We start from the raw sequence: 16,437 nt of genomic DNA on the forward strand, positions 1-16,437 counted from the left end.
GTGGGCACTGATCCTACCCAAGGGGGTTCTGAAACCCGCTCTCCCAAAGGCCCCGTCACGTCAGGTGATCCCAGTGGGGGCGAGTTTCAGTATGGATATCCTGCGAATGTGCAGATGCTCAGGTAACAGCAACGCCTCTTACCTGCCGAGGAGGATGTGTAGGATCCCACTCTAAGTCCTTGGTTTGGCAGTAGAACAGAGCGAGCTGCTGACTCAAATTCCAGAGGGCAAAAGGACCCCACTCACTTGGCAGCACGGCAATATCTAGGTCTTAAAGGTGGTCTCCTCCACTTAACCCCTTTATTGACCCCCTTCATCTTTTCTGAACTCTCCCAGAGTCACGGGAAAAGGGAGGGAGTTGGGGAACCAGATGAGAGGAATATTTACAAAGCTCACACAACTTGGCAGGAACCATGAAAGGCCTGGAGTGCCTGGAGCTCAGCTTTGAGGTTGGTATGTCTTCTTGACTTAGTGCAGCCTAGGTCCAGCATCAAGAATCATCGGGAAGTCATCCAGGAGACAGTGGGATGGCTTACCAGTGGAGGTGGTCAGTTCCCTGAGCTGCTGCTGGTCTGTTATTGAGAAATGCTGTATGATCTTGCATAGAGAGCTAGCGAAGGGTGGTATCTCACCCTCCCTAGAGTTCTGGCTCCACTAAAGTTGTGGGATGTGTACAGAAATGGATCGGTGTTCTAACTTATGCACATTGGCTGCAATGAGCCAACAACTGTGATAGATGCTAACATAGGAGAAAGAAAAAGGAGCGTGTATTCTGGGCTCACAGTGGAGCAAGAAAGAACACCTAGAGGTGGACGAGGGCCAGTGCAGAGAGTGGGGGCTGTTCTGTGTGTAAGGATGTGCATGGGAGGGATGAGGGACACCTGGATGCCAGGGGTAGTCTCATATCCCTGGGGCAGAAACTCAAAAAGCTCTTGGTAAGGCTGAAGACTGAAGCAGAAACGCAACACGTCTGCTTCTGAGCGAATCAGGGTTGCCGATGTGAGCAGACAAAGTGCACCAAGAGCACATTTTGTCAGATTTGATAGGAAAGGTCTCAAGACTCCTTGTCAGTTACTGTTAGATGTCAACCAAAGTGAAGTTTCAGGAAGACAGGGTGTCCACCAGCTGCCACGATCCTAAGGAGAGAACATGGTTGGCTCAGTGAAAAGCGTTTCTGGGTCTACTGGTCAATGTCGAGGACTTAGACATAGATTTGAGAAATAGGATTCTGAGGCTATCGAGGCAAGAGGGTCAGGGAGGATCAGGCTGAGGGGAAGACTGTGGTAGGAAGATCCTGGGTCAGAGGCAAGAGGGTCAGGGAGGATCAGGCTGAGGGGAAGACTGTGGTAGGAAGATCCTGGGTCAGGCACAGGAATGGTGGCTCTTCTGACTTCTCCCAAAAGAGGAATGACACAAATGGAGACCAACATGCTGGGCTTTCAAGGCTGCTCCTCTCCGGACGGCCGTCTCAGTATCCCACACAGCATCGCTCACTCCATCTCGTGATGGGAAGCTGACGTAGAGGACCACAAGAGCCCGGTTCTGATGTGGGCTCAGATCTGTGTGCTATGGGATTCCACACTCACAATGAGAACACGGTCTAGTATACAGGAGCATCTCTCATGGGTCTGGAAATTACCCAGTGAGGTAGGAAGTGGGGATGTTGCCAGTCCATGGAGAAGACCTGTTGCTTTGACTTTCTCAGCCATTCCCTCGAAGGCTGGCTTTATATCTCGTAGGGACAAAGAAAAGCTCAGATTCTGAAGCTATGGTGTGAGTTTCATGGCCGCCGTATTGACTGCAGAACCCAGAATTCGTTAGCATCTTCCCTCACTTGTGGTGTATTTAGGCCATCCCCCTGCCACAGACTTGGTGCTGATGGTGCCTCTTCTGTCACACACACTCCAGTTCATCATTCAAACAGCTTTTCAAGATGGGGTTCCTCCCACCACCATTTTGCCATCTGTTTCCTGTTGAGGTTGTCAGGGACCATGGAGTTAGTAGATGTAATGATTACTTCTCCCAATTATCTATACTCTGTTCTAGCCCTTTTTATGGATATGGTCATATATATATATATATATATATATATATATATATATATATACACACACACACACACTTTTTTTTTCTCAAATACTTCCGATCACTCAAGTTCAATGGTTACATTTTGGAAAACAGCCTCTCTCCTTCACTACTGCTCAGCCTGAATATTTGCAATGACCCTAGGTGTTATAGCCTTTCAACTATTCCTTATTTCTTTTGGTAAAACTGAAAGAAATAAGGCTGGCCTCAAATGTAGCTCAGGCTGGCCTCAAACTCCCTATCAGAGATCACCCTGAACTTCATTCATTTCTGCCAACGTGTCCGAAGTGTTGGAATAATAAAGTTTGCCAGCATGCCCAGCTTCTGCTAACCTCAGGCTTTATGTGTGCCAGGCAAGCCCACTGTCAACCCAGTCCCATTCCCAACCCTCAGCTGCAAACACTTCCATGTGCGTCTTCCATTGACTGACAAATGGTTTTAAAAACTTGCTGTCTCTCCCTCAGGGCTCCAGCTTCCCGATTTCCCCCTTCAGTGGTCCCCGGGGTTTCCCGACCTGACCTGTGTGGCCACCAGAGGGGTTTCCTAGAATCCATTGAGGTGAATCCTCAGCCTTGATTGCAGCCGACTGTGGAAACTGACCTGACACACTGCACCCCACAGTTCACAAACCATCCACCGCATGCACACAATTCACATAGTGTGTGCCTTACTTCAGGCACCTTCTACTGTTTTCCATCTTTGCCTCTTTTTATAGTACTCTGGCCCATGGGACAGCCTGGAAGCCTATGCTAATGGCACCCACTTCCTGTTTGTCATTGCTGCTCCACAGTGGGCATACAGTATGCTTCCCCCTACCAGGGACGGCCACATCTCTGCCAAAGCCCAAGCTCACAAACCTTTCCTGCCACCGAGGCAGGCTGAACTCTGTCTCAGCCAGGGCAGACACACAGGCATTTCCCTGGGCTGCCTTCCAGGCCATCATGGGATGATGCCCTCAGGCATATTTCGTCATAGGACAGATCCTATGTAGCTCAGTTTCCACTTAACCAAGATCTGGACACTGTGATGATCCCCTATCTTTTATAAACATGCACATATGCACCAGGAAATATGTGTTTTATTTTTATGTGACATTCAAGAACACAGTCCATTGTTCCATGAACAGGTCTCATGTAGCCCAGAAGGACGACCTCAGGTTCCCTGTAGCTAAGGATGACTTTGCACTTCTGCACCCAAAGCTCAAGCGCTAGGATTGCAGGCTTATGTCACCAAGACCATTTTATGACCTGTGGTTCTGGGGATCAAACCCAGGACTCCGTGCATGCTAGGCAGGCTCTTTACCAACTGTTTTTGTTTGGCCAAATGTAACTAGAATTGATTTCCCATCCACAGAAGTATAGGCCTCAGACTCTGATCAAGCTGACTCTGGTTGAAACAGAATTGTTTGCCTATTTACCACCTATTAACAAAGGGCTGATGGGGCGTCTACAACAGAGTCATCTATAAAAGCTGTCTGGGCGATCTGAGATGCTTAGCCCTGGTTTCTGGTGGCCAGCCTTTTGTAGGTAGTTGTGGGCAAAGGGCAGGGTTTTTGTTTTGTTTTGGTCTCTCTCCTTTTTTTGATTTTTGGTGGTGGGAGTGGCGGCGGTGGTTATTTTCTGGCTATGCAGACCAGGCCAGCCCCAAAATCACAATCTCCCCTCCATCTCCAGAGTGCTGGGGACATAGGTTCTTTCAAGGATGGCAGTCAGACTCCCAGTCAGACTCACAGGGCCGTTAACGGGCTGTTTGTGGGCCTGGAATGTGGGAGCGGTGTAAGGGTAGCAGTCAGGGTGTGGGTGCCCCAACAGTGAAGATGCATGATCTCTGCTTCCTGCTGGTATTCCAGACAGGACAGTTGCTATGTCCTAGAACCATCTCTGTGGTCAGAAGTCAAGCAGATCCTCGAGGTTTGCGAAAGTCCACAGACATTCACCCAGGACTGCTGTTCTGAAGCCCTGAGTGGTTTCACGGTTCGGTCATGCCTTGTGTGAGGAAGACCTTGGGCTTCAAACACTTCCTTAGACCAGGCTCTTCATGTCTGTTTCCTGGGACTCCCACATCCTCTTAGCTTAGGAGTGTGTTAGCCAAGGTACAGGCTAAGGTAGTCAGTGATGTAGGGCTCCTACCCTTCAGTGTGGGGTGGTTCTCCTCAGAATGACAGCTGAAGGAGGACCCCCCCCAAGCCCCCCAACCACATGCTTGTTATTAGCACAGCTTCTTGTTGGGGTGGGGTAGGCCAGGGGCGCTGCTCTGAGTTAACTAAGAGTCGGAGCTCAAGCCTAGGCGGTAAGTGAACCTTTGAGAAATTCGGTCCCCGGGTTGTCTTCAGGACATAGGTATCAGCTCTATTTTCTCTCCTCGCACTGGGGTTTCATGTGCTGGCCATTTTTTCATTTCTATTATGTTTTCTTGATCTCTGCTCTCCAACTTTACACACAGCGCTCTTTAACATTTCTTTTAGCTTGTCTCTAATTCTCTCCCAAGCTGGCCCAGGGCATATGAAATACGAAATATCTATGTCTTTCAGTGAAAGCCTCCACACATATCTGACCCCTGACCCCACAGATCTGCCCGGATTATCCCCGTCCCCCCAATACTCGTGATTTGGCCACACAGTGGAACACCGGTTGTAGGAAACAAAGCTTGGCACCTATAGGACAGTAGTGGGTGCCCCTTCAGACCGGATGCCAGTTCCTTTCCCAGACTGCCTGGAGAAAGCATACTCTCCTGAAGTTGCCTTCTTTGACCACTAGATGGCGGATGGAGGTCACACATGAACACGAATGCCCGCAGCAGCTTTATCCACTTGGCAGTTCTTTGCCAAGCACACTGAGCATGTATATAGTCCATACTGAAGGGCTGCCTGGGTGAAGATGACCGAGGGTGGCTGTGCGGTGTCAGGTAGATCCTGACACTAAGCCTGAAGTGGAGGTAGGTGCTGCTTTCTTCTGGTCCTCAGACCTCCGGTATAACCTGATTAGGGCCAGGTACAGGAAGATGGTGTGTGTGTGTGTGTGTGTGTGTGTGTGTGTGTGTAACTCTATGTATGTGTCTGTGTTTGGTATGTATGTATATACGTTTGTGTGTGTGTAACTGTATGTATCTGTGCATGTATGTATGTATGTATGTTGGTGTGTGTGTGTGAGACAGAGAGACAGAGACAGAAGAGACACACACACACACACACACACACACAGAGAGAGAGAGAGAGAGAGAGAGAGAGAGAGAGAGAGAGAGAGAGAGAGGAGGGAGGGAGGGAGGGAGAGAGAGAGAGAGAGAGAGAGAGAGAGAGAGAGAGAGAGAGAGAGAGAGCGCTATCAGAGAAGTCAGGTGGCCCTGCTTCTGGAGAACTCTGCACATAAATAAAAATAACACCATCTAAATACGTCTCAGAAAGAGACAGGAGCAGGAAGCAGAGAGCCTGCAGTCTCCAAGAAAATGAGGATATCAAATGATCACAGGCCTGTGGGCCAACATGTTTGCTCACCCTGGAGGACCAGCCACAAAGACACCCAGGCAAAGTGAGATCAATGGATTTAAGGGGACCTCTCATTTTTAACACACCAGAGGGCAGCAGGTAAACACATCTCAAGGAGGGAAGAAGCAGGGAGACCATGGGGGAATTTACATGATGATTTAGGGGCACAAAACAAAACAAAACAAATTTTACTTGTGTGCTGTTGGTAGGACAGACATTTGTTTGGGACATGAAAAGTCTTGTCCACCAGTCTGGAGTCAGGGCTGGTGGATTGGAGTGGAGTCTCCCACTGGCTAGGAGGATGGAGCAGGGTGGGACAAGTGTCTCATGGTATGTGGCCTCAAGTTCTCGGATGGCTAGGGGATGAGTGTCCACCCCACATCTGTGTCTGCCCCAGGTGTAGGTGAGCAGAGGCTGGAGACAGTAGCTGTGGTGGGTTCATAAGATGCCTCTCTGCCCTTTTGACAGAAGAGGAGCAGACATCATGGAGATGACAGAGGGGAGGGAAGATTAGAGTCAGAGGTCACTGGTGAGAACCCAGAGACTCAGGAGCCTTTCTGTGACTGAAGGTTGAAGAGTTCGGTCTTGTGCAGGTCTTGTGTGATCATTGCAGCTGCTGAGGGTTCAAGTGTGCAATGGTGTTGTAAACATCTGGGAAAATGCATTCCAAAGCATTTCATCCCCCCTCTAGCTCTTACAGTTTTTCCATCCCCTCCTCTGTGATGTTCCTGGAGTATGATGCTGTGTGTGTGTGTGTGTGTGTGTGTGTGTGTTGTGTTATTGTTGCATTTAAAACTCACTTTTTAAAGTCAGTTGTTCTCAGCCCTTTGACAGTTGTCTTAGGGTTTTACTGCTGTGAACAGGCACCATGACCAAGGCAACTCTTATAAGGACAACACTTAATTGGGGCTGGCTTTCAAGTTCAGAGGTTCAGTCCATTATTATCAAGGCAGGAACATGGCAGCATCCAGGCAGACATGGTGCAGGAGCTGAGAGTTCTATATCTTCATCTGAAGGCGGCTAGCAGAATACTGGCTTCCAGGCAGCGAAGATGAGGGTTTTAAAGCCCACACCCACAAGGACACACCCACTTCAACAAAGCCACACCTCCAAATAGTGCCACTCCCTGGGCTGAGAGCATACAAACCAACACAACAATTTGTTGTAATCATCACTGCCACCATTCTTGCCGTCATGATAGCCGTACTCATCACCATCATCACCATCACCATCCGCATCACCACCATCATCATCACCATCATCATCACCATTATCATCACCATCATCACCATGATTACCATGACCATCATCACCATTATCACCATCACCACCATCATCATCACCACCATCAACTGTCAATGTCATCACCAGCTCATTGTCACCACCATTCTCTGCTCTCACCATTCCCAGTGCCACCCTCATCCTGATGATGGTAGAATACTATAGTCACTACCACCATTACTGTCACCACTGTATTGGCCAGTTTTCATGTCAACTTTACGTAAGCTATTGTCATTTGTAGGAAGGAGCCTCAACTGAGAAAATGTCCTTGTAAGGCTGGGCTGTAGGCAACCCTGTAGGGCATTTTCTTAATTTGTGGTTAATGTGGGAGGACCCAGCCCACTGTGGGCACTGTCATCCCTGGGCTGGTGTCCTGGGTGCTATAAAGGAAACAGACTGAGCAAACCACGAGGAGCAAGCCAGTAATCAGCTCCCCATGGTTTCTGCCTCTAAGTTTCTGCCTTGAGTTTCTCCCTTAGCTTTCCTTGATTGTGATTCAAGGTGTGTAAACCAAATACACCCTTTTCTCTTAAGGTAGCCTTTGGCTGTGGTGTTTTATCACAGGACTAGTAGCCCTAACTAGACAACCACAGTTATTATCACCATACTCATTACCATAGCAACATTGTTGCCATCACTTACTACCATAGCAACACTGTCCCCACCATACTTATTATCATAGCAACACTGTCACCATCATTCATTAACATAGCAACACTGTCACCACCATACTCATTACCATAGCAACACTGTCACCATCACTCATTACCATAGCAACACTGCCTCCATCACTCATTACCACAGCAACACTGTTACCATCACTCATTACCACAGCAATATTGTCACCATCATACTCATTTTCACAGCAACACTGTCATAACATATTCATTACCATAGCAACAGTGTCACCATCACTACTACTATTGTTCTCATGACTTTTGCCATCAAATCCATCATTACCCCTACCACTATCTGTAAATACCATAACCTTAGGTGGTAGCAAAGAGCAGAGGATTTAATGATTGAAACTAAAGATTGTTGTACAATTAATTCTATGACTAAAGCCAAGGAAATGTGTGAGGCATATAAAAAACAAAGTTCACGTACCAATGAGTGATGCTGGTCAGGAGGAAAGGTCATGTTCTAGAGGCAGCAAGATCATGGTGCTTCTGTAGACCAGCTCATGCTAAATGAGGACCATGAAGGTGTATGGCTAAGACCAAACTCTCTCACAGAGGCTGGGCTGGATATGTGGGAAGGCAGAGCTGCTCTGAGTGATGGATGGAATTCATGCTGCACCTTGTGGAACTAGGCATCACCAAATGTCACCACTTGCCACCCTGGCACCCAAGGGGAGCTCAAAGTTTCCATCCACTACCAGATACCAGCTGAGTTTGCAATGAACCAAAATAAGGAGTTCTTTTCTGGGATGCTCGCTTGGAGAATTAGAATTCAAATTTGCACTATTAATAGACAGGATCTAGCCGGCACTGTAAATTAGTTACATAATTTTAAATGGTTTCTTGGAAGAAAGTTGTCATTGGGGATTTCCAGTCTGTTTCATAATATCAACGCTTTGGAAAATGAGGAAGCTTCTGTTATACTGTGAGACTGTGGAAGAGAAAAATGAGTGTGTTCCTTTCGGGAACCGTGATAAACCAACTGAGTCACTCACGTATTTTCTTACAATTGCCAGGCAAATAAATGCTCTAATGTGGTGTCCAGAATTAGTAAGACTGTTTACTGTTCTAGCTGCACACCAGACTGTATCACTTTCAGTTGGTGTGTTGGAAGACACTTCTTGAGTTGAAAGACCACTGTAACCTTATGCCTGACTCAGGTGGGGGTTGGGAGCAGTAAAGCGCTGGAGACAGAGGGTAGGGAGAGAAGAAACTGAGGACACTTGTTCAAGGCATGAAGTGTTGTTTCGGGTGTCTGTGGCTTGTCACCTCTCTGACTGTAGATGACAGTGGTACCCTCAGAGGCCTTGGAGAAACTGAAGAAGTGGAGGCAGCACAGGCCACAGAGAAACATACAGTTAAAATCAAAACAAAACTGCACCTTGGCACAGTCACACATTGCCTGCTGAAAGACGTCACTGCAGAGGCAACCGAAGCTCTCAGGAGAGATCGAAGAGTCCCGAGAATGAGGCCAGTGACCCCCGACTTTTTGTCTCCAGCCTAAGGCTCATACATCATTGCTCTGAAAATGGCCATCGAGTGAATAAAAAAGTATTGTGAGTCTGAGTGCATTTTCTCCTTTGAAAGTTTTGAAAAATTAGTAAATGAGCAAGACCAATAGCAGACAGACTCATCTGGGTGGAAACAAGGGAATGAGTTATACACGGGGGAACGAGAGCCAGGAGCCGGATGCTAGCAGAAGCCATTTCTCGGCCTACTTATGTGTTTGTTCAGAAGATGTTTGGCAAGTGCTAATGGATAGCTAACAACATATCTACATCTCCAAGATGGGGTACGGGGACAGAGAGATGTGGGGTGGGCAGGTCAACTAAAACCAAACAGGTATGCAAATTCCACAGGGGCACCTGCTACTTTCATGCTAAGAATGAACATTGGGAGTCCTGATTCAGTTACAGTGGCAAGAGAACCCTCACCTCAATGATGCTGAAGCTGAAGCCTGAGGCAGGGGGATGGCATTTGGCATGGGGATGGCAGATACCTGCTTGTTGGGCGAAACTATTCATGGGGAGATGGGAGCAGACCAGATAGGGATCTGACAACCTGGTGAGCCAGTGAGTTCTACGGAGGTGACTGACAAAAGCAGATATGACTGAGAAAGAGCTGCGCTGCATCTCAAAAACCCATCCCAGCACAGGCGAGCATCACTAAAGCTGGAAATTCAGACCCCACCGCACAGCGGGCTCACAGCTAGATGGGCTGGAGAGCGGGAGCCTGTCTGAGCCTCTGCCAGGCACCTTGGCTGGTCTCGGCTTCCTCCAGGTTTCTAAGTGCACATGGGGAGGGGGGTTACTGCTTATGTGCACATGGGGAGGGGGGTTACTGCTTATGTGCACATGGGGAGGGGGGTTACTGATTATGTGCACATGGGGAGGGGGGTTACTGCTTATGTGCACATGGGGAGGGGGGTTACTGCTAAGTGCACATGGGGAGGGGGGTTACTGCTAAGTGCACATGGGGTGGGGGGAGTTACTGCTTATGTGCACATGGGGGGGTAGTGAGTCTGGTCATTTTCAGTGGTTTCTGGAAGCTCCTTTGGGTTGTTTACTTCCTAAGTTTAAACTTCGCCATGGAGTATTTCCCTCCTCTCACAACAACTTCCCCTTTAACATCATATGTTTCAGGGAGCTTCCTTCCAAAATGAAATATTTTTTACTTAGGGGGAAAGGATGACAGAACATCTCCTTGGGAAAGGATATGGGAATGTACAGTGCAGAGAGAGAACAGAGAGACAGGTCAGGACAAGTCAGCGTCCTACGGGAACTGCGGATGCAGACACACATCAGAGCAAGGGATAAGCTAGGCTGGGCTTCTGGTCCTGACACTGAGCGTAAACATGGTCATCACCATGTTGTGAATGCAAACCCAGTGGGCCCACCGATGACCTCACGACTCAAGGAGCTGTAGGGAGGGAGGCTGAGTTGGGTCACTGAGAGTATGCCTTTTAAAGGGTCTGAATTCTCTCTCTCTCTCTCTCTCTCTCTCTCTCTCTCTCTCTCTCTCTCTCTCTCTCTCTCTCTCTCTCTCTCAGTTCCCTTAGGCTCCTTCCTTTCGTTTCTCTGTTTCTATAAAGTAAATATCTTTGCTCCAGTATACCCTGATGCCCTGATTTGCTTGCCTTGCCACAGACCACAGCGCGATGGATCATCTGATCACAGAGGAAAACCTCTGAAACCATGAGTTCAAGTTAACCCCTTTCTCCCTTGAGATGTTTATCTAGGGGATTTTGTGTTCATGGCAAAAAGCTAAGACAGGTTAAGTTGTTAAAGGCAAGTTCTGACGCTGGGTCATAGTTTTCAAAGCTTATCATGATGATTTGGTGTAAGTGGGGGGTGGGGGGAGGAAGACAAGGGCTTGGCCTTCAGGGTAGTGGAAAGAACCAAAGGGTCAGTATTCATGTGTATTAAGAAGCAAGTGGAAAGACGCTGGAATAAGTTGGGCAGACCAAGAATTGGCTAAAAGAGGCCAAAGGCTGGCAGCCATGTTTCTGTGAGGAATAGCCATGGTAAGGAGAGTCAGACACAGAGGACAGGGAAGGGTCAGGTTTCAGGAGGAATGCCCCAAAGGTGACCTGGAACCTTGGGTGAGGCTGTCACAGGCCTCGAGTTCCTCAGTAGTGATGAAGATGCAGAAGACACACAGTGACTGAGACACAAACAGCCTGGGTGTGGAAGTGTGAAGAGGTGGCACCATCCACACAGGCCCACTGTAGACTCAGGGTCCGCTCTGATCTCTCACCACACCAACTAGCCACCGACTGTGTTTGTTCTTCCTTTAAAACATCTCTCTGAGAAGCCCACCACCACGCTGTTGCCCACTATCCTGCTTCATGTTGCCTTCAGGAACTAAAATCCACAAAGGTGCTTTCCTGTGGTTGGTTTCCTACACCTCTGTACATTTACCACAAAGTAGAGGAATGATTTTCCAAATGATGTCCAGGACCACTACTATTGGTGGGGTCTAGGACAGATGTTTCCAGGTTCTTGGCTTCTTCTTCCTTTTTTTTTTAAAAGAACCTTTTTATTGGATATTTTATGTATTTACATTTCAAATGTTATCCCCTTTTCCCTCTCCCATCCCCCTCCCCTTCCCCCTGCTTCCATGAAGATGCTCCCACTCCCAACCACCCATTCCCATCTCAGCATGCTGACATTCCCCTACACTGGGGAAACGAGCTTTCACAGGAACAAGAGCCTCTCCTCCTATTGATACCAGACAAGGCTATCCCCTGCTACATATGTGGCTGGAGCCATGGGTCCCTCCATGTGTAGTCATTGGTTAGTTTAGTCCCTGGGAGCTCTGAGGAGATTGCTACTTCATACCTGTCATTTTGCTACTGCTTTGAATTGTAATGTAAGTATCTGAAATTCAAGATATCTGGTGTGTGATTCTTGTTGAGGTTGAGACCCACAGGTTGAGAACCACTGCTGTAGACTGTCTGACCCGTGTCTGCATTTTCTGTCCCAAATCTATGATCTGCAGATCTAAACCTTGTCATGAAGGGATTGAGTTCTCTCCATTGCACTTGGCTTTTACTGGCTTATAGACTCTTCTCTGTTCCTCCTGTGTCCCATCGATGTCACCTCAATGCCCTGAAGTACAGGAGATGAAAGACAAAGCTTTTATCTGACCCTTCCCATCAGCACTCTCTCCCATGTGTAGATTAGAACAACTGTTGGCTACTGACCCAAGGATCTGTCACACCTCCTTAAGAGAGGGTGAGGAGGGGGGTCTTCAGCAAAATCAGAGGAGCTGAGGCAACTGTTCTTTAACAGAAGTGTCTGAGTTTTCCATCTCTTAATGACATGGAGACTCTACTTCACTGGTCATGCGCGGAGTGACTACAGTGGTGCTCCTTGCTCTCTTTATTTGGGTGTTACAGGTATGGATGGGATGGGGCTTGTAGCATGGCCAGTGTGCCGTGAACTGGGGTGAGAGGCTCCTCACCCAGCGAATTTCTCTTACACTCTTCCTCTAGAGGCTGCTTTAACCCAAGCATGCTTGTGCCACTAGAGTTACCAGGTGAACTCAGAACTCTCCTGGCATCCTAGGGTCTGATAAGTCACACGTCATACAAGTGAAGGAGAATGACTCTGTCTCCATGCTATGCATGAGAAACAGAAAGGCTAACATTTACACGCACGACTTAATGTTAGTTTCTGCCTACTTCTGCCATATAAAAGGAGATTTCTGTGAAGAACTGTGTGCAGCAAGGACCAGTAAAGCTGTGGGTGATGTGTGACTTGGAGATGCCTAAATATGACTTGTCTCAGTTTCATTTCTTTTGCTGTGACAGATACCTCAGCGAAACACCACTTAAGGGAGGAAGTGTTTATTTTATCTCATAATTACAGGTTACAGTCCATTACTGTGGGGGAAATTGCAGCAGCAGGAGCTTGAGGTAGCAGGTCACATCTTATCCACAGTGAAGAGCAGAGAGAAATGCTCCCTTGATCTAATATAGTCAGTAGCCTCTTTTTAGGGAATGACGCTGCCCACAGTGGACTGGGTCTTCCTATGCCAATTAATAATCAGTACAATTGCCCCACAGACATACAAGCTGATATAGATAATTGTTCATTAAGTCCCTTTTCTTGGGTGATTCTAAGTTAATAGTTAAACTAACCAACGTACAATCTATAACAACCCAAAATCCCAGGCATATCTAATCTTCCATTGTGGTAGGATGTTGTCATATACCAGAGTCCATGCATGAGAACTGTGGGCAATCAGGCTACAAATAATTGTAAAAACAATATTTTATGCAAATTCATTTTGTTCTGGGCCACATTCATAGATATCCTGGGACTCATGGCTTGCAGGTTACAAGTAAATATGTTTGACATAACAACAGTCATTGTGGCTTGTTCTACTTTCTTCCTATAGAAACATTACATGTCAGAAATTGCTTGATTAAAAAAATGACCAAGAACCACATGTATTATAGGTCATTCCCCAATACTAGGCTCAGTGAAAAATCAGTATGACTTTTCAAGGTTGATGTGGGGTTCCTGCTGATATCCCCTAGGGTTGTAAGGTATGAAAATGGTATTTGGAGGTTCCATCTTGTGTTGTGAAGGCCCAGGGCTCTCTGTAGAGAGCCAATAAGGACAGTAAAATCCCCTGGGGGATTTGTTTTAGTCTGTCTTCTCTGTAACTGGTTCTTCTCCAGGCTTGACTGGGCAGCAATATTCAACCAAGCACCTGGTATTGGAAGGAATGGGTATTTCCAGTAGTCTGGGGTATGCACAGTGGTTATACTCATCCTGCATCCATGGGGTCTGGTGTTTCTGTATAAACGAGGTTATCAAAGGAATTTCTCGTAGAGAGAATGACCACCCAAGTGTTGAGTCCCTAGCGGTAGGGTCTACTGGAACACAGGGGCTGTGTGGACAACAGGGCTGGGTCTGTCTGCAGCTCATATCCAGGCCTTCTCATGGAGGAGACACTGTTCCTAAGTGCTGGGGACATTGCTTGGTGTCACCCCATGAATAATGCCTGTTTCTGTTGCCCAGCCTTAGTCCAGAGACAGCCTAATTACAGGTCCTGTCTCACCCCTGTTCTTGCTTTAAGTATATATTGTGGCAGTGGGTCCAGCCAGGCTAATGAATGACTACCACCCACGCAAGCTCGTCTCATTTCAGATTTAGCTGCACCGTTCTCTTAAATGAATTGGTGGGAGGGGGAATCAATGGGCATCATATTATGTGTTCTGCCTCTAGCTAATGATGAGTTATGGCCGCCGGGCTTCTCCACTGGCACCCAGGCACTGGGCTGCTCAGTGGCCTTTTTTTTGGTTTAGAAGGAGACTGAGGCTAGGACTGGCTCTCTTTCTCAGAAATGAATGTAATTGTTGAGAGACTCAGAAAGAAAACTTTGTGAGTCCTCTGCTTTGTGCCGTGGGGCTTCTACCCCGCTCGTTCTGCCTCTGTTCTTGCTCCTTCTCCTCTTCTTCAGTTCTTAGAAATATGGGATCTTTCTTATAGCTCATTCATAAATGTCCAAATGATTTCTGTTTGTAGGTGTTTGTATAAGCACATGTGTGTGCACAGGCATGGGAAGGTCAGGGCTCAATGTCCAGTGTCTTCCCCAATCTTTGTCGAATTTATTGAGACTGGCTCTCTTACAGGAGCACACTGCTTCATCTAGACTGATTGACCAGCAAGTTCCCGGGGCTCTACTGTATCCATCTCAGCAGTGTGGGGTGTAGGCACACCACTGTGCTCAGCTCTGCATGGGTGGTGGGGTCTAAACTCAGGTGTTCAAGCATCCTATTCAATGAGCCATCTCTCCCACTTCAAGTGGTTTTCCTTTGCTGTTAGACTATGTTGATTTATTTAGTTTCTTTTAAATTACCTTTTCATTTTATTTCTACTCTGTCTGTCTGTCTGTCTGTCTGTAAACATACTAGGAGCATGCCTGGTACTCATGGAGCCCAGAAGAGGGTACAAGATTTACTTAAAGATACCAAACAAAGTAATGATTGAATATCAATTTTTTTCTCCTTAGAAAAGACAGGTGAGTAAAAAAAAATTAATAGTCTGAGACATACAACAAAGAAACACCAACTATTAATATTCAACAAGCATGATTCTAATGGTTTCTTATGCTATGGTGTAGCATGTCCCATCCTTTGAGAGGACGTTCCCGTGTGATTAACATCCCTGGTTTCTTCTGTGCTGGGCTTACAACAGTGAATATCTTCCATGTTAATAAACATGGAGGGGACCTCAATTAAGAAAATGCCCCTCTAAGATCGCTGTAGAGCACTGTGTTAGTTAATTTGATGGGGAAGGCCCAGCCCATTGTGAATGGTGCCATCCCTGGGCTGATGGTTCTGGGTTCTATAAGAAAGCAGGCTTTCCATGGGGATCAAGCAAGCACCCCCCTCCATGACTATATCAGCTTCTGCCTCCGGCTTCCTGCCCTGCTCAAGCTCCTGCTCTGACTTCTTCCTTTGATTAGCTAGCACAAGACTATACAGTATAAACAGAAAAGACAGGACAGGCTGCAAAGAAGTCACCAAGACCAGACCAGCTGCTTAGAAGAAGAAGAATCCCGATGAGCTGTCTGGAAGATGCTTAGGCTGACAGAAGCACCTGGAAAGGACCCTGTCCAATCCGCTGAGCTGCAGCGAGACTCTGAGAATAGACATCAGGTGGTTCTAACAATATGAAACATATGGCTTTATAGAGGAGGTCACATTACAAGCAGTGACCAAATCTCTGCAAGGGCACTGCTGTGTGACAATACTTTTCCTTGGTAGATGTACTACATGCTTCAGTTAGTGAGCTCAGGACAGAAGAAAGCACCTTGGAGGTCTACGTCTTCCTTATTGCTAAGTAAAAATAGAGACCATATTATTGTCTGTCCTTTTAAAGATGTGTTGTGAACAATAACATTAATAACAGGCACGGAACTACGAAACCTCTTCTCAGAGACCCCTCCCCCACCCTCTTCTCTTTCCTACAATGCCTTGACCTACAACCTTTTGAGACTCAACGTCTGCCATATGGACAAAGTCTGGTGAATTGCCTCTGCTGTGAGCTCCTGGTTTCCTACCTGCTGGGGGACAGCACAAGGAGCACTTCTGACTTTAAGTGAAATGCCCATCTGGAAGTATCTTTAAGACACCATCCTCGAAAGCATGGCCTATTGTCCAGTCTTCTCTTGGACCTGTGATAAGTCCTCTGTTCTTGCCCACAAAGTAGCCATGACTCTATCTGTGGTGTGTTGATGAAGCCTGATTTCCAAAACCATGCTGTACCAGAGAACTGGAGTTATTGAAATAATAAATACTCAATATATGAAAATATACATGTGCTCATAAGGATTTTGTCACACAAACTTCACCATAGACTGCTTTGTCTTTTCTGTGAGTCTCAATAGTGT

This window comes from Micromys minutus (assembly GCF_963924665.1).
Source record: "Micromys minutus genome assembly, chromosome: 8".
Classification (NCBI taxonomy): Eukaryota; Metazoa; Chordata; class Mammalia; order Rodentia; family Muridae; genus Micromys; species Micromys minutus.